We start from the raw sequence: 24,289 nt of genomic DNA on the forward strand, positions 1-24,289 counted from the left end.
TTTATATCTCTATAGAGTTTACTGGTGGTGCCGTCTGGTGGTCATTTGACAGTACTGCAGCCAAATACTGTGAAGTAATATTTCGTGTAGGGTTAGGGTTAGGGTTAGCAATGTTCAAATTGTAAAATCACAGCGTTTTTTCAGAATAATACTAAAAAATACTGATGTGGGGATTCCTGAACTGAGCTGCCTGGGTCTGTAACATGGCTCTGTGTGTCTTTATATCTCTATAGAGATTACTGCCAAAGCCCTCTTGTGCACATGTTTCAGTACTGCAGCAGAACGTGTGCAGTAAAGTGTAATATATGAAGGCTAGGGCATAGGTTTAGGCATATTTAAAGCATAAAGTCCGGGCATTTATTAAATTTACGAAGCCTAACCCTTGTGCCGTCCTGCAGAGCAGAGCAGAGCAGAGCGTGTCTGAGGCGCGCTATCGAATGTCCGTGTCCCTGAGTCAGGACGCGTCTTATCTCAGAAGGAGAGCCGCTGTCTGCCTCTGCTTGTCTCCACCCGCCCTGCATGATTGGCCAGCAGTTGTCACATTAGCCAACAGCCCATAATACAGCGTTTTCCAGCCTCAAGGACTGTTAGAATGTCCTGTTTTCCAGAATAATGCGTCGGTATCGTACAGGACAGTGAGCTTGAGCAGTACAGGATCTGTAGTTGGGGCTGGCAGGGGCAATGTGCAGGACAGGCTGTGGCACTGTGTATTCCGGGGTCTAGCAGCGATCCACACGCTAGGCCCTGAGCTGGTGGTGCAGGGGGGTTCTGGCGTATTTGTAGCCGTGACGCAGCCCCGCTATTTGTGCTTGCTCCGGCAGCACATATACTAAAATTGGAACGATACAGAGAAGATTAGCATGGCCCCTGCGCAAGGATGACACGCAAATTCGTGAAGCGTTCCATATTTTGGGCCTTTTGTGAAGTTCCCCTCTGTTTCCCCACACAGAGCAGCTGCACAATGGGCTGGGACAGGTGTAGGGAGTAAGGTTAAGGCCCTGGAAGTTCACTGCATGTTTTTAGGACCTTCTGTATGGTGGTCCTCGAGAACACAACCCAGTCTTAGCGAAGCAAACAAAAGCTGACAACGCAACAACATTAACAGACACAAAACATTTCTGAAAATGCTGCATTTCACAAAACAATGAAATACTTACAACACAGCAACATTAAGTGACAACAGAACAGCATTATCTCACAACACAACAGCATTGGCCCACAACACAACAGAATACATAGAAACTAGACATTTGCCGAAACGCTGCATTTCAAATTGGTTACAGTGGAAGTTCCTAGTCCAGACCACTAGGGGCAGTGCAAAGTGGAATTGACAGCATTCTACAGAAGTTACAGATAAAGTCATACAAATACATAGATTAGGAAATGAGTACAAAATAATATCCCAGTGTTTGGATATCCAGTGAGCTCAGTTGGATCAATAATCAGGAAGTGGAAGCTGCATCACACCACCCAGGCACTGGCAAGAAAAGGCCGCCCCTCAAAACTCAGCGCTCAAACAAGAAGGAGACTTGTGAGAGAACCCACAGAGAGGCCAGCAATCCTTTTGAAGGAGCTACAGAGTTCAGTGGCTGGGAGTGGAGTAATGGTGCACCAGTCAACCATATCAAGAGCTCTGCATAACACTGGCCTGTATGGGAGGTTGGCAAGAAAGAAGCCATCATCAGGATCCACAGGTATGTTTATTTTTGTTTGCATTTAAACATGTAACACTACCCCCCCATCACTGCTACTAAGTAGTATGAATTGTGATCACATTTGAGGATAATGTGGTTTATAATGTATATAAACTGTATTTAGATCTCGTATTCATACTTTTTTTTTTGATTTTAGAATGTGGAATAGTATGGTGATTATTATTATTATTAATAATAATATGTATTTCTTAGCAAACATAAACGCTTACAGTGTTCAATGTGCTAATTCATTTTTGCTGTGTGACCTACTTTTTGGATATGAAATGTGTTCCTTTAAATCTCAATCGATTACACTCAAGAGTATCTTTCTGCATTTATTACACTATGATTAAATTTACGATCAGAAATCTACACATTTGATGCGCCTATACAGAAATCTGAAATGGCCTCGATGAAACACCCATGATTTTCATCACGTGTCATACAAGGCTAGAGGTTCATTCATCTTTGTTTGAGAAAGTGGCATCAGAAGAGTGACTGGGTAAAACCCGGAACGCCGGAACAGTGGAATGATGTACAAAGACGTCCAATTCAGACAAATATTTATTCTGGGCTTTCAGAAACTTGTGTTTTAATTGAAAATATTGTATTACATATTGTAAATAATATAAATTTTAAACTTGAATACTAATAACAACAATAATAGTAATGATTTATACACATTTCTACAATTTGTTAAACGTAACAGAATTTGTAAAAGTAATAGTGGGATTAAGGTACAATAGTGCTACAATAGTTTCAAGCTGGGGAACTATTTGTGTAACTGGGATTTCACACCCAAATTGTTGTCCCGTATGCCACAATGTAGTGTCTTATATTGCAATGTGAGCGTTCCAAGGGTTGTTTTCGGATATTTAAAAGAAAGTCTCCAAACCATTCCTATTCCCTTTGATATTAGAAAGGGTCCCCTTCTAAAGTACAGTAGTTTTATGTTGGGGAGCAATTTGTGAAACTGGGAATAGACACCCAAACAGGTGTCCCTCATGTCTCAATGTAGTGTCTTACATTGGAATATGAGTGTTGCGAGGGTGGCTTTTTATGAATTAAAAGAAAGTCCCCAGAACCATTTTAAGTCCTATTGATAGTAGAAAGGGTTAGGGGTCCCTTAGGGGTCCTCTGCCTCTACCTCTACAAGGTTTTTTCAAGTAACATACCCATGAAAGTATGCAGAGGACCCCCCTGGCCATAAAGTAGATGAGGAGAAGGTTATCGTCAAGCTGAGAAGACTGTGTAGAGCTGCATTGAACTGAAATGTAGGCAAGACCCAAGATATCACAGTGTGAATATTACAGACAAATTGTGAAGAATCTGAACATGTTGCGCTTTGAGGAAGAAAAAGCATCACACAGAGTTAACTGTGAGTATAAATGTCTATTGGGTGTATTGTTCATTTGGATGAAATTATACTTGAAAATAGAACCTAATAGATTTAATCTAATTTGCAGGCCATCCCCTATGCATCACTGACATCTGACACATGCATCTCCGACCTTGCTGTGACATGTCACTATATCAGTGAAAACGTCAGGACTGTTGGCACATTGCATTTCATACTTCATACTTCACACTATTTCATACGTGTTTAGTTCCAGTTTCAGGGTTATTTATTTCTGATATATAATTTGCTGTTGCACTTTGCTTTACCATTAATGGCAAGATTGGTGCATAGTATGTATGTAAGAAGTACCTATGCTCTCCTGCAACCTCTGTTACAATCATTATAATAGGTCCAAAACGTGCTGGAAGAGGCAGAATCGAAAATAAAGTGAAAAACCACCCATCAGGAGTCAGGTAAGTTTATGATTATTACTTGTATTGTGACTTTATCGAACCAATTTTCTTGACAAATCGAGCATCACAGTGAACAATATCTTGCCTCTTCTTCAGGGAATCTGACACATTTGAAAGAGTATTTCAAAGATGACTTCATAGAGCTGGCCAATGCTCATGTGAACTGTATCAGAAATCTGTTTGAATCTTCAAAAGGTGATCTGCACCTGAGGGCACTAGAGGAATGAAGTGAAATCTCTAACCAGGTGGATTTGAAAGTCAAATATATTGCCGTGCCCCCGTCCGAGTCTTGGAGATCTGTGTGGGATGAATTTCCACTGCTGGGAGAAAAAGCCATCTGATGCCTCTCGCTCTTTGCCACAACCTACCTATATGAGGCAGGCTTTTGTACACCGAAAGCACTCCAAACGAAGCAGGGAGCACATCTACATGTATAGCATGACATGCGATCGTCCCTGAGCTGGCTCAAACCACGTGTTGATCAGTTGTGCATGAACGTTCAGGCCCATCCTTCTCATGAGGGGTGAGTCGAACTCTTCTGTGAATCTGAACTTGCCAGCAAAGAATGAGGTTTTAATAGGTTCTCTGTTCACTCCTATTATTAACCTAGTGTAATGAGGCAGCTGCAGCATGTTTTATAGGTGGGGGTCCTCAGGCAGAATCTGGTTGGCAACGTTTCTTTTTGGGGAGAAGATGTTTGGGAATCCGTGCCTGAATTACAGGACTGAACCAGTGCCCTAAAACTGAATAAGACGTATGTAATTTGATCAGCCTGCGCCTGTCGTAAGTATATAGCAGTGTAGAGTGGCTCTGGTGGTTGTGGCTTGTTACTGCAGCCACTGACTGGAAGAAAGGAATTTGTGAAAGCAGTGTTTATTGTTTTATTATTTTATTAAAACAACGTTACCAAATACATAATCAACTGCATGTTCAATATCGGTATAATAGTCCACAATACTGATGTGGGGATTGCTGAACTGCCTGGGACTGTAGCACAGCTTAGTGGTTCTTTATATCTCTATAGAGTTTACTGGTGGTGCCGTCTGGTGGTCATTTGACAGTACTGCAGCCAAATACTGTGAAGTAATATTTCGTGTAGGGTTAGGGTTAGGGTTAGCAATGTTCAAATTGTAAAATCACAGCGTTTTTTCAGAATAATACTAAAAAATACTGATGTGGGGATTCCTGAACTGAGCTGCCTGGGTCTGTAACATGGCTCTGTGTGTCTTTATATCTCTATAGAGATTACTGCCAAAGCCCTCTTGTGCACATGTTTCAGTACTGCAGCAGAACGTGTGCAGTAAAGTGTAATATATGAAGGCTAGGGCATAGGTTTAGGCATATTTAAAGCATAAAGTCCGGGCATTTATTAAATTTACGAAGCCTAACCCTTGTGCCGTCCTGCAGAGCAGAGCAGAGCAGAGCGTGTCTGAGGCGCGCTATCGAATGTCCGTGTCCCTGAGTCAGGACGCGTCTTATCTCAGAAGGAGAGCCGCTGTCTGCCTCTGCTTGTCTCCACCCGCCCTGCATGATTGGCCAGCAGTTGTCACATTAGCCAACAGCCCATAATACAGCGTTTTCCAGCCTCAAGGACTGTTAGAATGTCCTGTTTTCCAGAATAATGCGTCGGTATCGTACAGGACAGTGAGCTTGAGCAGTACAGGATCTGTAGTTGGGGCTGGCAGGGGCAATGTGCAGGACAGGCTGTGGCACTGTGTATTCCGGGGTCTAGCAGCGATCCACACGCTAGGCCCTGAGCTGGTGGTGCAGGGGGGTTCTGGCGTATTTGTAGCCGTGACGCAGCCCCGCTATTTGTGCTTGCTCCGGCAGCACATATACTAAAATTGGAACGATACAGAGAAGATTAGCATGGCCCCTGCGCAAGGATGACACGCAAATTCGTGAAGCGTTCCATATTTTGGGCCTTTTGTGAAGTTCCCCTCTGTTTCCCCACACAGAGCAGCTGCACAATGGGCTGGGACAGGTGTAGGGAGTAAGGTTAAGGCCCTGGAAGTTCACTGCATGTTTTTAGGACCTTCTGTATGGTGGTCCTCGAGAACACAACCCAGTGTTAGCGAAGCAAACAAAAGCTGACAACGCAACAACATTAACAGACACAAAACATTTCTGAAAATGCTGCATTTCACAAAACAATGAAATACTTACAACACAGCAACATTAAGTGACAACAGAACAGCATTATCTCACAACACAACAGCATTGGCCCACAACACAACAGAATACATAGAAACTAGACATTTGCCGAAACGCTGCATTTCAAATTGGTTACAGTGGAAGTTCCTAGTCCAGACCACTAGGGGCAGTGCAAAGTGGAATTGACAGCATTCTACAGAAGTTACAGATAAAGTCATACAAATACATAGATTAGGAAATGAGTACAAAATAATATCCCAGTGTTTGGATATCCAGTGAGCTCAGTTGGATCAATAATCAGGAAGTGGAAGCTGCATCACACCACCCAGGCACTGGCAAGAAAAGGCCGCCCCTCAAAACTCAGCGCTCAAACAAGAAGGAGACTTGTGAGAGAACCCACAGAGAGGCCAGCAATCCTTTTGAAGGAGCTACAGAGTTCAGTGGCTGGGAGTGGAGTAATGGTGCACCAGTCAACCATATCAAGAGCTCTGCATAACACTGGCCTGTATGGGAGGTTGGCAAGAAAGAAGCCATCATCAGGATCCACAGGTATGTTTATTTTTGTTTGCATTTAAACATGTAACACTACCCCCCCATCACTGCTACTAAGTAGTATGAATTGTGATCACATTTGAGGATAATGTGGTTTATAATGTATATAAACTGTATTTAGATCTCGTATTCATACTTTTTTTTTTGATTTTAGAATGTGGAATAGTATGGTGATTATTATTATTATTAATAATAATATGTATTTCTTAGCAAACATAAACGCTTACAGTGTTCAATGTGCTAATTCATTTTTGCTGTGTGACCTACTTTTTGGATATGAAATGTGTTCCTTTAAATCTCAATCGATTACACTCAAGAGTATCTTTCTGCATTTATTACACTATGATTAAATTTACGATCAGAAATCTACACATTTGATGCGCCTATACAGAAATCTGAAATGGCCTCGATGAAACACCCATGATTTTCATCACGTGTCATACAAGGCTAGAGGTTCATTCATCTTTGTTTGAGAAAGTGGCATCAGAAGAGTGACTGGGTAAAACCCGGAACGCCGGAACAGTGGAATGATGTACAAAGACGTCCAATTCAGACAAATACTTATTCTGGGCTTTCAGAAACTTGTGTTTTAATTGAAAATATTGTATTACATATTGTAAATAATATAAATTTTAAACTTGAATACTAATAACAACAATAATAGTAATGATTTATACACATTTCTACAATTTGTTAAACGTAACAGAATTTGTAAAAGTAATAGTGGCATTAAGGTACAATAGTGCTACAATAGTTTCACGCTGGGGAACTATTTGTGTAACTGGGATTTCACACCCAAATTGTTGTCCCGTATGCCACAATGTAGTGTCTTATATTGCAATGTGAGCGTTCCAAGGGTTGTTTTCGGATATTTAAAAGAAAGTCCCCAAACCATTCCTACTCCCATTGATATTAGAAAGGGTCCCCTTCTAAAGTACAGTAGTTTTATGTTGGGGAGCAATTTGTGAAACTGGGAATAGACACCCAAACAGGTGTCCCTCATGTCTCAATGTAGTGTCTTACATTGGAATATGAGCGTTGCGAGGGTGGCTTTTTATGAATTAAAAGAAAGTCCCCAGAACCATTTTAAGTCCTATTGATAGTAGAAAGGGTTAGGGGTCCCTTAGGGGTCCTCTGCCTCTACCTCTACAAGGTTTTTTCAAGTAACATACCCCCGAAAGTATGCAGAGGACCCCCCTGGCCACAAAGTAGATGAGGAGAAGGTTATCGTCAAGCTGAGAAGACTGTGTAGAGCTGCATTGAACTGAAATGTAGGCAAGACCCAAGATATCACAGTGTGAATTTTACAGACAAAGTGTGAAGAATCTGAACATGTTGCGCTTTGAGGAAGAAAAAGCATCACACAGAGTTAACTGTGAGTATAAATGTCTATTGGGTGTATTGTTCATTTGGATGAAATTATACTTGAAAATAGAACCTAATAGATTCAATCTAATTTGCAGGCCATCCCCTATGCATCACTGACTTCTGACACATGCATCTCCGACCTTGCTGTGACATGTCACTATATCAGTGAAAACGTCAGGACTGTTGGCACATTGCATTTCATACTTCATACTTCACACTATTTCATACGTGTTTAGTTCCAGTTTCAGGGTTATTTATTTCTGATATATAACTTGCTGTTGCACTTTGCTTTACCATTAACGGCAAGATTGGTGCATAGTATGTATGTAAGAAGTACCTATGCTCTCCTGCAACCTCTGTTACAATCATTATAATAGGTCCAAAACGTGCTGGAAGAGGCAGAATCGAAAATAAAGTGAAAAACCACCCATCAGGAGTCAGGTAAGTTTATGATTATTACTTGTATTGTGACTTTATCGAACCAATTTTCTTGCCATATCCAGCATCACAGTGAACAATATCTTGCCTCTTCTTCTGGGAATCTGACACATTTGAAAGAGTATTTCAAAGATGACTTCATAGAGCTGGCCAATGCTCATGTGAACTGTATCAGAAATCCGTTTGAATCTTCAAAAGGTGATCTGCACCTGAGGGCACTAGAGGAATGAAGTGAAATCTCTAACCAGGTGGATTTGAAAGTCAAATATATTGCCGTGCCCCCGTCCGAGTCTTGGAGATCTGTGAGGGATGAATTTCCACTGCTGGGAGAAAAAGCCATCTGATGCCTCTCGCTCTTTGCCACAACCTACCTATATGAGGCAGGCTTTTGTACACCGAAAGTACTCCAAACGAAGCAGGGAGCACATCTACATGTAGAGCATGACATGCGATCGTCCCTGAGCCGGCTCAAACCACGTGTTGATCAGTTGTGCATGAACGTTCAGGCCCATCCATCTCATGAGGGGTGAGTCGAACTCTTCTGTGAATCTGAACTTGCCAGCAAAGAATGAGGTTTTAATAGGTTCTCTGTTCACTCCTATTATTAACCTAGTGTAATGAGGCAGCTGCAGCATGTTTTATAGGTGGGGGTCCTCAGGCAGAATCTGGTTGGCAACGTTTCTTTTTGGGGAGAAGATGTTTGGGAATCCCTGCCTGAATTACAGGACTGAACCAGTGCCCTAAAACTGAATAAGACGTATGTAATTTGATCAGCCTGCGCCTGTCGTAAGTATATAGCAGTGTAGCGTGGCTCTGGTGGTTGTGGCTTGTTACTGCAGCCACTGACTGGAAGAAAGGAATTTGTGAAAGCAGTGTTTATTGTTTTATTATTTTATTAAAACAACGTTACCAATTATATAATCAACTGCATGTTCAATATCAGTATAATAGTCCACAATACTGATGTGGGGATTGCTGAGCTGCCTGGGACTGTAGCACAGCTTAGTGGTTCTTTATATCTCTATAGAGTTTACTGGTGGTGCCGTCTGGTGGTCATTTGACAGTACTGCAGCCAAATACTGTGAAGTAATATTTCGTGTAGGGTTAGGGTTAGGGTTAGCAATGTTCAAATTGTAAAATCACAGCGTTTTTTCAGAATAATACTAAAAAATACTGATGTGGGGATTCCTGAACTGAGCTGCCTGGGTCTGTAACATGGCTCTGTGTGTCTTTATATCTCTATAGAGATTACTGCCAAAGCCCTCTTGTGCACATGTTTCAGTACTGCAGCAGAACGTGTGCAGTAAAGTGTAATATATGAAGGCTAGGGCATAGGTTTAGGCATATTTAAAGCATAAAGTCCGGGCATTTATTAAATTTACGAAGCCTAACCCTTGTGCCGTCCTGCAGAGCAGAGCAGAGCAGAGCGTGTCTGAGGCGCGCTATCGAATGTCCGTGTCCCTGAGTCAGGACGCGTCTTATCTCAGAAGGAGAGCCGCTGTCTGCCTCTGCTTGTCTCCACCCGCCCTGCATGATTGGCCAGCAGTTGTCACATTAGCCAACAGCCCATAATACAGCGTTTTCCAGCCTCAAGGACTGTTAGAATGTCCTGTTTTCCAGAATAATGCGTCGGTATCGTACAGGACAGTGAGCTTGAGCAGTACAGGATCTGTAGTTGGGGCTGGCAGGGGCAATGTGCAGGACAGGCTGTGGCACTGTGTATTCCGGGGTCTAGCAGCGATCCACACGCTAGGCCCTGAGCTGGTGGTGCAGGGAGGTTCTGGCGTATTTGTAGCCGTGACGCAGCCCCACCGTTTGTGCTTGCTCCGGCAGCACATATACTAAAATTGGAACGATACAGAGAAGATTAGCATGGCCCCTGCGCAAGGATGACACGCAAATTCGTGAAGCGTTCCATATTTTGGGCCTTTTGTGAAGTTCCCCTCTGTTTCCCCACACAGAGCAGCTGCACAATGGGCTGGGACAGGTGTAGGGAGTAAGGTTAAGGCCCTGGAAGTTCACTGCATGTTTTTAGGACCTTCTGTATGGTGGTCCTCGAGAACACAACCCAGTCTTAGCGAAGCAAACAAAAGCTGACAACGCAACAACATTAACAGACACAAAACATTTCTGAAAATGCTGCATTTCACAAAACAATGAAATACTTACAACACAGCAACATGAAGTGACAACAGAACAGCATTATCTCACAACACAACAGCATTGGCCCACAACACAACAGAATACATAGAAACTAGACATTTGCCGAAACGCTGCATTTCAAATTGGTTACAGTGGAAGTTCCTAGTCCAGACCACTAGGGGCAGTGCAAAGTGGAATTGACAGCATTCTACAGAAGTTACAGATAAAGTCATACAAATACATAGATTAGGAAATGAGTACAAAATAATATCCCAGTGTTTGGATATCCAGTGAGCTCAGTTGGATCAATAATCATCACACCACCCAGGCACTGGCAAGAAAAGGCCGCCCCTCAAAACTCAGCGCTCAAACAAGAAGGAGACTTGTGAGAGAACCCACAGAGAGGCCAGCAATCCTTTTGAAGGAGCTACAGAGTTCAGTGGCTGGGAGTGGAGTAATGGTGCACCAGTCAACCATATCAAGAGCTCTGCATAACACTGGCCTGTATGGGAGGTTGGCAGGAAAGAAGCCATCATCAGGATCCGCAGGTATGTTTATTTTTGTTTGCATTTAAACATGTAACACTACCCCCCCATCACTGCTACTAAGTAGTATGAATTGTGATCACATTTGAGGATAATGTGGTTTATAATGTATATAAACTGTATTTAGATCTCGTATTCATACTTTTTTTTTATTTTAGAATGTGGAATAGTATGGTGATTATTATTATTATTAATAATAATATGTATTTCTTAGCAAACATAAACGCTTACAGTGTTCAATGTGCTAATTCTTTTTTGCTGTGTGACCTACTTTTTGGATATGAAATGTGTTCCTTTAAATCTCAATCGATTACACTCAAGAGTATCTTTCTGCATTTATTACACTATGATTAAATTTACGATCAGAAATCAACACATTTGATGCGCCTATACAGAAATCTGAAATGGCCTCGATGAAACGCCCATGATTTTCATCACGTGTCATACATGGCTAGAGGTTCATTCATCTTTGTTTGAGAAAGTGGCATCAGAAGAGTGACTGGGTAAAACCCGGAACGCCGGAACAGTGGAATGATGTACAAAGACGTCCAATTCAGACAAATACTTATTCTGGGCTTTCAGAAACTTGTGTTTTAATTGAAAATATTGTATTACATATTGTAAATAATGTAAATTTTAAACTTGAATACTAATAACAACAATAATAGTAATGATTTATACACATTTCTACAATTTGTTAAACGTAACAGAATTTGTAAAAGTAATAGTGGCATTAAGGTACAATAGTGCTACAATAGTTTCACGCTGGGGAACTATTTGTGTAACTGGGATTTCACACCCAAATTGTTGTCCCGTATGCCACAATGTAGTGTCTTATATTGCAATGTGAGCGTTCCAAGGGTTGTTTTCGGATATTTAAAAGAAAGTCCCCAAACCATTCCTACTCCCTTTGATATTAGAAAGGGTCCCCTTCTAAAGTACAGTAGTTTTATGTTGGGCAGCAATTTGTGAAACTGGGAATAGACACCCAAAAAGGTGTCCCTCATGCCTCAATGTAGTGTCTTACATTGGAATATGAGCGTTGCGAGGGTGGCTTTTTATGAATGAAAAGAAAGTCCCCAGAACCATTTTAAGTCCTATTGATAGTAGAAAGGGTTAGGGGTCCCTTAGGGGTCCTCTGCCTCTACCTCTACAAGGTTTTTTCAACTAACATACCCCCGAAAGTATGCAGAGGACCCCCCTGGCCACAAAGTAGATGAGGAGAAGGTTATCGTGAAGCTGAGAAGACTGTGTAGAGCTGCATTGAACTGAAATGTAGGCAAGACCCAAGATATCACAGTGTGAATTTTACAGACAAAGTGTGAAGAATCTGAACATGTTGCGCTTTGAGGAAGAAAAAGCATCACACAGAGTTAACTGTGAGTATAAATGTCTATTGGGTGTATTGTTCATTTGGATGAAATTATACTTGAAAATAGAACCTAATAGATTCAATCTAATTTGCAGGCCATCCCCTGTGCATCACTGACTTCTGACACATGCATCTCGGACCTTGCTGTGACATGTCACTATATCAGTGAAAACGTCAGGACTGTTGGCACATTGCATTTCATACTTCATACTTCACACTATTTCATACGTGTTTAGTTCCAGTTTCAGGGTTATTTATTTCTGATATATAATTTGCTGTTGCACTTTGCTTTACCATTAATGGCAAGATTGGTGCATAGTATGTATGTAAGAAGTACCTATGCTCTCCTGCAACCTCTGTTACAATCATTATAATAGGTCCAAAACGTGCTGGAAGAGGCAGAATCGAAAATAAAGTGAAAAACCACCCATCAGGAGTCAGGTAAGTTTATGATTATTACTTGTATTGTGACTTTATCGAACCAATTTTCTTGCCATATCCAGCATCACAGTGAACAATATCTTGCCTCTTCTTCAGGGAATCTGACACATTTGAAAGAGTATTTCAAAGATGACTTCATAGAGCTGGCCAATGCTCATGTGAACTGTATCAGAAATCCGTTTGAATCTACAAAAGGTGATCTGCACCTGAGGGCACTAGAGGAATGAAGTGAAATCTCTAACCAGGTGGATTTGAAAGTCAAATATATTGCCGTGCCCCCGTCCGAGTCTTGGAGATCTGTGAGGGATGAATTTCCACTGCTGGGAGAAAAAGCCATCTGATGCCTCTCGCTCTTTGCCCCAACCTACCTATATGAGGCAGGCTTTTGTACACCGAAAGTACTCCAAACGAAGCAGGGAGCACATCTACATGTAGAGCATGACATGCGATCGTCCCTGAGCCGGCTCAAACCACGTGTTGATCAGTTGTGCATGAACGTTCAGGCCCATCCATCTCATGAGGGGTGAGTCGAACTCTTCTGTGAATCTGAACTTGCCAGCAAAGAATGAGGTTTTAATAGGTTCTCTATTGGGGAAGAGGAGGGATTCTTTACATGATTGTTACGGAGCGGGTAATTGCCCTCACTGCCATTATGGCTTTAACAATTATATCTATAAACGTGAGGAGCATCGCTGAGGTGAAAAAGAGGGCCGATGTTTTAAACTCTCTGGCTGGAATGAAAGCAGATATTATCTGTTTACAGGAGTGCGGCATCCCGTTCCAAAAAGAATATAAAGATCTCCAGGACACTTGGACCCTAGGTGATTCCTTCTGGTCGGGGTCCAATGTGTCCCGAGTGGACGGGATTGCCGTACTCCTGAAAAACCCATTCATAGAAGTTAAAAAATGTAGGGTGATAGAGGCGGGCAGGTTGGCCAGCCTCGACCTTAAATACAAGGGGGCTGTAGTGAGGCTAAGACCTTTAGCCGACGCCTCGAGGAGTGGAGGACCCTGAAGGACCTTTTTGATTCTCCCATAGAGTGGTGGGAGATGGTGAAGAAAAGGACCAAGGGCTACTTCATTCAGCTGGGGAAACGGAAAGCTCGCGAGAGGCGGGCGAGATATTCCCATCTAAACGCCCGCCTCCAGCGCCTGAGTCTTTTACAGCTCAGAGGCTTCGACCTAGCTGAGGAGGTGGCCCGGGTCAAACTGAGTCTCTCCGCTCTCTATCGGGAGGAGCAAGAAAAGATCAAGGTCCTTTCCAGGGTCCGCATCATGGAGGACGACGAGAAGTGCAGCCGCTTCTTCTTCAAGAAAACGAAGGAGAGGCGGCCTGCAATGTCCTCCATGATCGACTCCTCGGGGCAGGAGGTGGAGGGCAGAGAGGCTGTTGAGACAGTGGTGCGGGATTTCTACAGGGAGTTGTATGATCAGAAGGTGGTGGATCAAAATCTGATCCTTCACTTTCTTTCCCTGTTGTAGTCCCGCAACGAGGGGGACGAGGAGGCGGAGGAGGATCCAGATATCACCACCACTGAACTCTCCCAGGTGATAAAGAGTCTTAACTCTGGAAGGACACCGGGTCCCGATGGGATCCCTGCTGAATTCTATAAGATCTTTTGGGAGGTGCTTAAGGAAGATCTGGCTCAGGTCTTGGGGTCGATGTACAGAGAGGGTAGACTTGCCCCTTCTATGAAGAGGAGTATCCTCTCTCTTCTTCATAAGAAGGGAGATCCAAAGGATCTGAGGAACTGGCGGCCGGTCAGCCTCCTGTGCACCGTCTACAAGATACTGGCCAAAGCACTGACGCTCCGTCTGCAGCGGCCACTCCCTCAAGTCGTGGGTCCCGACCAGGTCTGCGGTGCCCGGGGGAGATAGGCGGCCGACAACGCCATGCTGCTCAGGGATGTCGTGGCCTACTCGAACGAGAGAGGGCTTCCCCTGGTCCTAATCAGCCTGGACCAGGAGAAAGCCTTCGACAGAGTGGGCCACGAATACCTGCAGCTCATTATGGAGAGGATGGGTCTCGCTCTTGGCCTGAGGAAGTGGGTTAAGATCATCTACAGCGGTCTAAGCAGCAGGGTCCTTGTGAACCGCCACCTGACCGAACCATTTCCGGTCAGGTCGGGGGTCCGACAGGGTTGTCCCCTGTCGGCCCTGCTGTACGTCCTCTGTCTGGAGCCGTTCATGCAGGCGATCTGCCAGGACGTCCGGGTGACAGGTTTCCATCTCCCGGGTTCCGGCGGAGAGCAACTGAAAGCCCCGGCCTATATGGATGACGTGGCCGTGGTCTGCACGGACGCGCCGTCCATGGCCAGGGTTGAGGAACTGCTGGACGGCTTCTGCAGGGTGACGGGGGCCGCTGTCAATAGGGCCAAGAGCGAGGTCTACCTCTCCAGAGCGTGGCCTGGCGTGGCGTGTTCCCTGTGAAGCCGTCCATCAAAGTTCTGGGGATCACGATCGACGGGACCAACACGGGCACCTGGAGCTGGGAGGAGGCTTTATCTAAAGTCCAAAGAAAGATCCACGGCTGGAGCACAAGGACCTTGACGATGGCCGGTAAGGTGCTGGTCGTAAAGGCCATCCTCTTCCCGATACTCCTCTACGTAGGAATGATCTTCCCCCCAGACAAGGTCGTCGCAAAACTAGTGACCAGGATTATATTTCGGTTTGTCTGGGGGAGCAAAATGGAGAGGCTGAAAAGAGTGCAAATGGTTAAGGGTACCCTGGATGGAGGCAGGGGGGTCCCGGACGTTGTGCGGCTGATAAAGGCGCAGGGGCTGGCCTACGTGGTCAAGAACATCCAGGCTGCTGGCAAGAAAGTGAGTTTTATGAACCGCTTCTACTTTGCCAGCAGCCTGAGACCATTCGGCCTCTGCGCCATGGACAACACCAGGCCGCACTCGTGGGATCCCCCGCCGTTCTACAGGGCGCTCCGAGCCTTTGCGCTTGAAGTAGGCCTCCATAAAGTCGTGCTGGCCTCCTGGAATTATAAGACCATCTGTAGCCAGATGAGATCTACCCAGGAGACCAGCCGGATAGAAGATTTCACTCCCGAAACCTGCCGGTTTATCTGGGCTAATGCTATGCATGTTTGCCTCACAAATACGCAGAAAGATGTCTCCTGGATGGCTGTGAGTTGGTGTCTCCCCACCCGAGTGTTCATGCACAGAAGGGGCCTAGCCCCTTATGACATCTGCCCCTATAAGGGTTGTCTGGGGAAGGAGACGGAGGCTCACATCTTTAGTGAGTGCCCCTCCGCCTACAGGGTCTGGCTCCTGTTTTCTCCGTTCCTCCACAGGTTTGCCGTTCCTGCGCGGGTGACCGCCCAGCAGATCTTATATGGTCCAGCCAGGGGATTAACATCTTCCACCCTGAGGTGCTGGTGGCGTGTCGTCTGCGCAGTGAAGCAGGCCCTGTGGGAGGGACGGAATATCTGTCTATTCAATAAGCAGGAGCTGGACCCGATTGTCATCGCGCGGAGGGGCATGGTGCTTGTGAGGGACTACGTCAATCTGGAGGTCCATCAGAGGGGCAAGGAGGAAGCCTTTAGGAACTGGCATATACAAGATCTGGGGGAGCTCAGGATCCCATGATGGGACCCACCTCCGGGGACGGTCAGATCCCCCTGCTGTAGCCCGAGTCCAAGATCTTTTAACATTTTAATGAATGATTGTTTTTAAAACGACTTTTAAAAATGAATTTTAACTGTTTTTAAAGATTTATTTGTTTTTAAAACACTAATTGTTTAGGGTTTTTTTTGGTTTAGTTTTGTTTTATTCTGTTGTCAAATACATTGACCGTTTTGGATTTAATTTTAAATGCATTGGACCGTTTTGGTTTGTTTTTTATTTTTTCCTTTTTAATTGTTTCTTTATTTTGTCCAGTGCATTTTCAGTTATTTTCAATGTATTTGACTTTTATGTTGGTAGCAGTTTGCTTTAATCACGATTTTTTTGTTTTTTGCACTTGTTTATTTGAAGTTTAGTATTTTGTTTTTGTTAAATCACAAAGATTTTAAAAAATGTTGGTGATTTTAAGAATTGACTTTTAAAATTTTAATCATAAGTATTAAAATTTGTATTGATTGTTTTTATTTTGAAATGTAAAATACTTACACCAATAAAACAGTATTTTAATAGGTTCTCTGTTAACCTAGTGTAATGAGACAGCTGCAGCATGTTTTATAGGTGGGGGTCCTCAGGCAGAATCTGGTTGGCAACGTTTCTTTTTGGGGAGAAGATGTTTGGGAATCCCTGCCTGAATTACAGGACTGAACCAGTGCCCTAAAAATGAATAAGACGTATGTAATTTGATCAGCCTGCGCCTGTCGTAAGTATATAGCAGTGTAGCGTGGCTCTGGTGGTTGTGGCTTGTTACTGCAGCCACTGACTGGAAGAAAGGAATTTGTGAAAGCAGTGTTTATTGTTTTATTATTTTATTAAAACAACGTTACCGAATATATAATCAACTGCATGTTCAATATCAGTATAATAGTCCACAATACTGATGTGGGGATTGCTGAGCTGCCTGGGACTGTAGCACAGCTTAGTGGTTCTTTATATCTCTATAGAGTTTACTGGTGGTGCCGTCTGGTGGTCATTTGACAGTACTGCAGCCAAATACTGTGAAGTAATATTTCGTGTAGGGTTAGGGTTAGGGTTAGCAATGTTCAAATTGTAAAATCACAGCGTTTTTTCAGAATAATACTAAAAAATACTGATGTGGGGATTCCTGAACTGAGCTGCCTGGGTCTGTAACATGGCTCTGTGTGTCTTTATATCTCTATAGAGATTACTGCCAAAGCCCTCTTGTGCACATGTTTCAGTACTGCAGCAGAACGTGTGCAGTAAAGTGTAATATATGAAGGCTAGGGCATAGGTTTAGGCATATTTAAAGCATAAAGTCCGGGCATTTATTAAATTTACGAAGCCTAACCCTTGTGCCGTCCTGCAGAGCAGAGCAGAGCGTGTCTGAGGCGCGCTATCGAATGTCCGTGTCCCTGAGTCAGGACGCGTCTTATCTCAGAAGGAGAGCCGCTGTCTGCCTCTGCTTGTCTCCACCCGCCCTGCATGATTGGCCAGCAGTTGTCACATTAGCCAACAGCCCATAATACAGCGTTTTCCAGCCTCAAGGACTGTTAGAATGTCCTGTTTTCCAGAATAATGCGTCGGTATCGTACAGGACAGTGAGCTTGAGCAGTACAGGATCTGTAGTTGGGGCTGGCAGGGGCAATGTGCAGGACAGGCTGTGGCACTGTGTATTCCGGGGTCTAGCAGCGATCCACACGCTAGGCCCTGAGCTGGTGGTGCAGGGAGGTTCTGGCGTATTTGTAGCCGTGACGCAGCCCCACTGTTTGTGCTTGCTCCGGCAGCACATATACTAAAATTGGAACGATACAGAGAAGATTAGCATGGCCCCTGCGCAAGGATGACACGCAAATTCGTGAAGCGTTCCATATTTTGGGCCTTTTGTGAAGTTCCCCTCTGTTTCCCCACACAGAGCAGCTGCACAATGGGCTGGGACAGGTGTAGGGAGTAAGGTTAAGGCCCTGGAAGTTCACTGCATGTTTTTAGGACCTTCTGTATGGTGGTCCTCGAGAACACAACCCAGTGTTAGCGAAGCAAACAAAAGCTGACAACGCAACAACATTAACAGACACAAAACATTTCTGAAAATGCTGCATTTCACAAAACAATGAAATACTTACAACACAGCAACATTAAGTGACAACAGAACAGCATTATCTCACAACACAACAGCACTGGCCCACAACACAACAGAATACATAGAAACTAGACATTTGCCGAAACGCTGCATTTCAAATTGGTTACAGTGGAAGTTCCTAGTCCAGACCACTAGGGGCAGTGCAAAGTGGAATTGACAGCATTCTACAGAAGTTACAGATAAAGTCATACAAATACATAGATTAGGAAATGAGTACAAAATAATATCCCAGTGGTTGGATATCCAGTGAGCTCAGTTGGATCAATAATCAGGAAGTGGAAGCTGCATCACACCACCCAGGCACTGGCAAGAAAAGGCCGCCCCTCAAAACTCAGCGCTCAAACAAGAAGGAGACTTGTGAGAGAACCCACAGAGAGGCCAGCAATCCTTTTGAAGGAGCTACAGAGTTCAGTGGCTGGGAGTGGAGTAATGGTGCACCAGTCAACCATATCAAGAGCTCTGCATAACACTGGCCTGTATGGGAGGTTGGCAAGAAAGAAGCCATCATCAGGATCCACAGGTATGTTTATTTTTGTTTGCATTTAAACATGTAACACTACCCCCCCATCACTGCTACTAAGTAGTATGAATTGTGATCACATTTGAGGATAATGTGGTTTATAATGTATATAAACTGTATTTAGATCTCGTATTCATACTTTTTTTTTTAATTTTAGAATGTGGAATAGTAAGGTGATTATTATTATTATTAATAATAATATGTATTTCTTAGCAAACATAAACGCTTACAGTGTTCAATGTGCTAATTCATTTTTGCTGTGTGACCTACTTTTTGGATATGAAATGTGTTCCTTTAAATCTCAATCGATTACACTCAAGAGTATCTTTCTGCATTTATTACACTATGATTAAATTTACGATCAGAAATCTACACATTTGATGCGCCTATACAGAAATCTGAAATGGCCTCGATGAAACACCCATGATTTTCATCACGTGTCATACAAGGCTAGAGGTTCATTCATATTGTCACAAGCTGTCTTTGTTTGAGAAAGTGGCATCAGAAGAGTGACTGGGTAAAACCCGGAACGCCGGAACAGTGGAATGATGTACAAAGACATCCAATTCAGACAAATATTTATTCTGGGCTTTCAGAAACTTGTGTTTTAATTGAAAATATTGTATTACATATTGTAAATAATATAAATTTTAAACTTGAATACTAATAACAACAATAATAGTAATGATTTATACACATTTCTACAATTTGTTAAACGTAACAGAATTTGTAAAAGTAATAGTGGGATTAAGGTACAATAGTGCTACAATAGTTTCAAGCTGGGGAACTATTTGTGTAACTGGGATTTCACACCCAAATTGTTGTCCCGTATGCCACAATGTAGTGTCTTATATTGCAATGTGAGCGTTCCAAGGGTTGTTTTCGGATATTTAAAAGAAAGTCTCCAAACCATTCCTACTCCCTTTGATATTAGAAAGGGTCCCCTTCTAAAGTACAGTAGTTTTATGTTGGGGAGCAATTTGTGAAACTGGGAATAGACACCCAAACAGGTGTCCCTCATGTCTCAATGTAGTGTCTTACATTGGAATATGAGTGTTGCGAGGGTGGCTTTTTATGAATTAAAAGAAAGTCCCCAGAACCATTTTAAGTCCTATTGATAGTAGAAAGGGTTAGGGGTCCCTTAGGGGTCCTCTGCCTCTACCTCTACAAGGTTTTTTCAAGTAACATACCCACGAAAGTATGCAGAGGACCCCCCTGGCCACAAAGTAGATGAGGAGAAGGTTATCGTCAAGCTGAGAAGACTGTGTAGAGCTGCATTGAACTGAAATGTAGGCAAGACCCAAGATATCACAGTGTGAATATTACAGACAAATTGTGAAGAATCTGAACATGTTGCGCTTTGAGGAAGAAAAAGCATCACACAGAGTTAACTGTGAGTATAAATGTCTATTGGGTGTATTGTTCATTTGGATGAAATTATACTTGAAAATAGAACCTAATAGATTTAATCTAATTTGCAGGCCATCCCCTATGCATCACTGACATCTGACACATGCATCTCCGACCTTGCTGTGACATGTCACTATATCAGTGAAAACGTCAGGACTGTTGGCACATTGCATTTCATACTTCATACTTCACTCTGTTTTATACGTGTTTAGTTCCAGTTTCAGGGTTATTTATTTCTGATATATAATTTGCTGTTGCACTTTGCTTTACCATTAACAGCAAGATTGGTGCATAGTATGTATGTAAGAAGTACCTATGCTCTCCTGCAACCTCTGTTACAATCATTATAATAGGTCCAAAACGTGCTGGAAGAGGCAGAATCGAAAATAAAGTGAAAAACCACCCATCAGGAGTCAGGTAAGTTTATGATTATTACTTGTATTGTGACTTTATCAAACCAATTTTCTTCCCATATCCAGCATCACAGTGAACAATATCTTGCCTCTTCTTCAGGGAATCTGACACATTTGAAAGAGTATTTCAAAGATGACTTCATAGAGCTGGCCAATGCTCATGTGAACTGTATCAGAAATCCGTTTGAATCTACAAAAGGTGATCTGCACCTGAGGGCACTAGAGGAATGAAGTGAAATCTCTAACCAGGTGGATTTGAAAGTCAAATATATTGCCGTGCCCCCGTCCGAGTCTTGGAGATCTGTGAGGGATGAATTTCCACTGCTGGGAGAAAAAGCCATCTGATGCCTCTCGCTCTTTGCCACAACCTACCTATATGAGGCAGGCTTTTGTACACCGAAAGTACTCCAAACGAAGCAGGGAGCACATCTACATGTAGAGCATGACATGCGATCGTCCCTGAGCCGGCTCAAACCACGTGTTGATCAGTTGTGCATGAACGTTCAGGCCCATCCATCTCATGAGGGGTGAGTCGAACTCTTCTGTGAATCTGAACTTGCCAGCAAAGAATGAGGTTTTAATAGGTTCTCTGTTCACTCCTATTATTAACCTAGTGTAATGAGGCAGCTGCAGCATGTTTTATAGGTGGGGGTCCTCAGGCAGAATCTGGTTGGCAACGTTTCTTTTTGGGGAGAAGATGTTTGGGAATCCCTGCCTGAATTACAGGACTGAACCAGTGCCCTAAAACTGAATAAGACGTATGTAATTTGATCAGCCTGCGCCTGTCGTAAGTATATAGCAGTGTAGCGTGGCTCTGGTGGTTGTGGCTTGTTACTGCAGCCACTGACTGGAAGAAAGGAATTTGTGAAAGCAGTGTTTATTGTTTTATTATTTTATTAAAACAACGTTACCGAATATATAATCAACTGCATGTTCAATATCAGTATAATAGTCCACAATACTGATGTGGGGATTGCTGAGCTGCCTGGGACTGTAGCACAGCTTAGTGGTTCTTTATATCTCTATAGAGTTTACTGGTGGTGCCGTCTGGTGGTCATTTGACAGTACTGCAGCCAAATACTGTGAAGTAATATTTCGTGTAGGGTTAGGGTTAGGGTTAGCAATGTTCAAATTGTAAAATCACAGCGTTTTTTCAGAATAATACTAAAAAATACTGATGTGGGGATTCCTGAACTGAGCTGCCTGGGTCTGTAACATGGCTCTGTGTGTCTTTATATCTCTATAGAGATTACTGCCAAAGCCCTCTTGTGCACATGTTTCAGTACTGCAGCAGAACGTGTGCAGTAAAGTGTAATATATGAAGGCTAGGGCATAGGTTTAGGCATATTTAAAGCATAAAGTCCGGGCATTTATTACATTTACGAAGCCTAACCCTTGTGCCGTCCTGCAGAGCAGAGCAGAGCAGAGCGTGTCTGAGGCGCGCTATCGAATGTCCGTGTCCCTGAGTCAGGACGCGTCTTATCTCAGAAGGAGAGCCGCTGTCTGCCTCTGCTTGTCTCCACCCGCCCTGCATGATTGGCCAGCAGTTGTCACATTAGCCAACAGCCCATAATACAGCGTTTTCCAGCCTCAAGGACTGTTAGAATGTCCTGTTTTCCAGAATAATGCGTCGGTATCGTACAGGACAGTGAGCTTGAGCAGTACAGGATCTGTAGTTGGGGCTGGCAGGGGCAATGTGCAGGACAGGCTGTGGCACTGTGTATTCCGGGGTCTAGCAGCGATCCACACGCTAGGCCCTGAGCTGGTGGTGCAGGGAGGTTCTGGCGTATTTGTAGCCGTGACGCAGCCCCACTGTTTGTGCTTGCTCCGGCAGCACATATACTAAAATTGGAACGATACAGAGAAGATTAGCATGGCCCCTGCGCAAGGATGACACGCAAATTCGTGAAGCGTTCCATATTTTGGGCCTTTTGTGAAGTTCCCCTCTGTTTCCCCACACAGAGCAGCTGCACAATGGGCTGGGACAGGTGTAGGGAGTAAGGTTAAGGCCCTGGAAGTTCACTGCATGTTTTTAGGACCTTCTGTATGGTGGTCCTCGAGAACACAACCCAGTGTTAGCGAAGCAAACAAAAGCTGACAACGCAACAACATTAACAGACACAAAACATTTCTGAAAATGCTGCATTTGAGAAAACAATGAAATACTTACAACACAGCAACATGAAGTGACAACAGAACAGCATTATCTCACAACACAACAGCATTGGCCCACAACACAACAGAATACATAGAAACTAGACATTTGCCGAAACGCTGCATTTCAAATTGGTTACAGTGGAAGTTCCTAGTCCAGACCACTAGGGGCAGTGCAAAGTGGAATTGACAGCATTCTACAGAAGTTACAGATAAAGTCATACAAATACATAGATTAGGAAATGAGTACAAAATAATATCCCAGTGGTTGGATATCCAGTGAGCTCAGTTGGATCAATAATCAGGAAGTGGAAGCTGCATCACACCACCCAGGCACTGGCAAGAAAAGGCCGCCCCTCAAAACTCAGCGCTCAAACAAGAAGGAGACTTGTGAGAGAACCCACAGAGAGGCCAGCAATCCTTTTGAAGGAGCTACAGAGTTCAGTGGCTGGGAGTGGAGTAATGGTGCACCAGTCAACCATATCAAGAGCTCTGCATAACACTGGCCTGTATGGGAGGTTGGCAAGAAAGAAGCCATCATCAGGATCCGCAGGTATGTTTATTTTTGTTTGCATTTAAACATGTAACACTACCCCCCCATCACTGCTACTAAGTAGTATGAATTGTGATCACATTTGAGGATAATGTGGTTTATAATGTATATAAACTGTATTTAGATCTCGTATTCATACTTTTTTTTTTTATTTTAGAATGTGGAATAGTATGGTGATTATTATTATTATTAATAATAATATGTATTTCTTAGCAAACATAAACGCTTACAGTGTTCAATGTGCTAATTCTTTTTTGCTGTGTGACCTACTTTTTGGATATGAAATGTGTTCCTTTAAATCTCAATCGATTACACTCAAGAGTATCTTTCTGCATTTATTACACTATGATTACATTTACGATCAGAAATCTACACATTTGATGCGCCTATACAGAAATCTGAACTGGCCTCGATGAAACGCCCATGATTTTCATCACGTGTCATACATGGCTAGAGGTTCATTCATCTTTGTTTGAGAAAGTGGCATCAGAAGAGTGACTGGGTAAAACCCGGAACGCCGGAACAGTGGAATGATGTACAAAGACGTCCAATTCAGACAAATACTTATTCTGGGCTTTCAGAAACTTGTGTTTTAATTGAAGATATTGTATTACATATTGTAAATAATATAAATTTTAAACTTGAATACTAATAACAACAATAATAGTAATGATTTATACACATTTCTACAATTTGTTAAACGTAACAGAATTTGTAAAAGTAATAGTGGCATTAAGGTACAATAGTGCTACAATAGTTTCACGCTGGGGAACTATTTGTGTAACTGGGATTTCACACCCAAATTGTTGTCCCGTATGCCACAATGTAGTGTCTTATATTGCAATGTGAGCGTTCCAAGGGTTGTTTTCGGATATTTAAAAGAAAGTCCCCAAACCATTCCTACTCCCATTGATATTAGAAAGGGTCCCCTTCTAAAGTACAGTAGTTTTATGTTGGGGAGCAATTTGTGAAACTGGGAATAGACACCCAAACA

The 24,289-nt window shown here is 43.2% G+C and overlaps 5 non-coding genes across 5 annotated transcripts; all 5 read left to right on the forward strand.

Annotated features, from left to right (window-relative positions):
* The first annotated feature begins 805 nt into the window (after positions 1-805).
* LOC136765397 (U6 spliceosomal RNA) lies at positions 806-912 on the forward strand. Its single transcript, XR_010821591.1, has one exon. It is a non-coding gene; the product is annotated as a U6 spliceosomal RNA (small nuclear RNA).
* Positions 913-5,320: 4,408 nt separating this feature from the next.
* Positions 5,321-5,427, forward strand: LOC136765409 (U6 spliceosomal RNA). The gene has a single exon (XR_010821602.1). It is a non-coding gene; the product is annotated as a U6 spliceosomal RNA (small nuclear RNA).
* Positions 5,428-9,835: 4,408 nt separating this feature from the next.
* On the forward strand, positions 9,836-9,942 carry LOC136765420 (U6 spliceosomal RNA). The gene has a single exon (XR_010821613.1). It is a non-coding gene; the product is annotated as a U6 spliceosomal RNA (small nuclear RNA).
* A 7,934-nt stretch (positions 9,943-17,876) lies between these two features.
* Positions 17,877-17,983, forward strand: LOC136765432 (U6 spliceosomal RNA). The gene has a single exon (XR_010821625.1). It is a non-coding gene; the product is annotated as a U6 spliceosomal RNA (small nuclear RNA).
* A 4,423-nt stretch (positions 17,984-22,406) lies between these two features.
* On the forward strand, positions 22,407-22,513 carry LOC136765443 (U6 spliceosomal RNA). Its single transcript, XR_010821636.1, has one exon. It is a non-coding gene; the product is annotated as a U6 spliceosomal RNA (small nuclear RNA).
* Positions 22,514-24,289: the final 1,776 nt, after the last annotated feature.

The sequence above is a fragment of the Amia ocellicauda genome, chromosome 12 (assembly GCF_036373705.1).
Source record: "Amia ocellicauda isolate fAmiCal2 chromosome 12, fAmiCal2.hap1, whole genome shotgun sequence".
Lineage (NCBI taxonomy): Eukaryota > Metazoa > Chordata > Actinopteri > Amiiformes > Amiidae > Amia > Amia ocellicauda.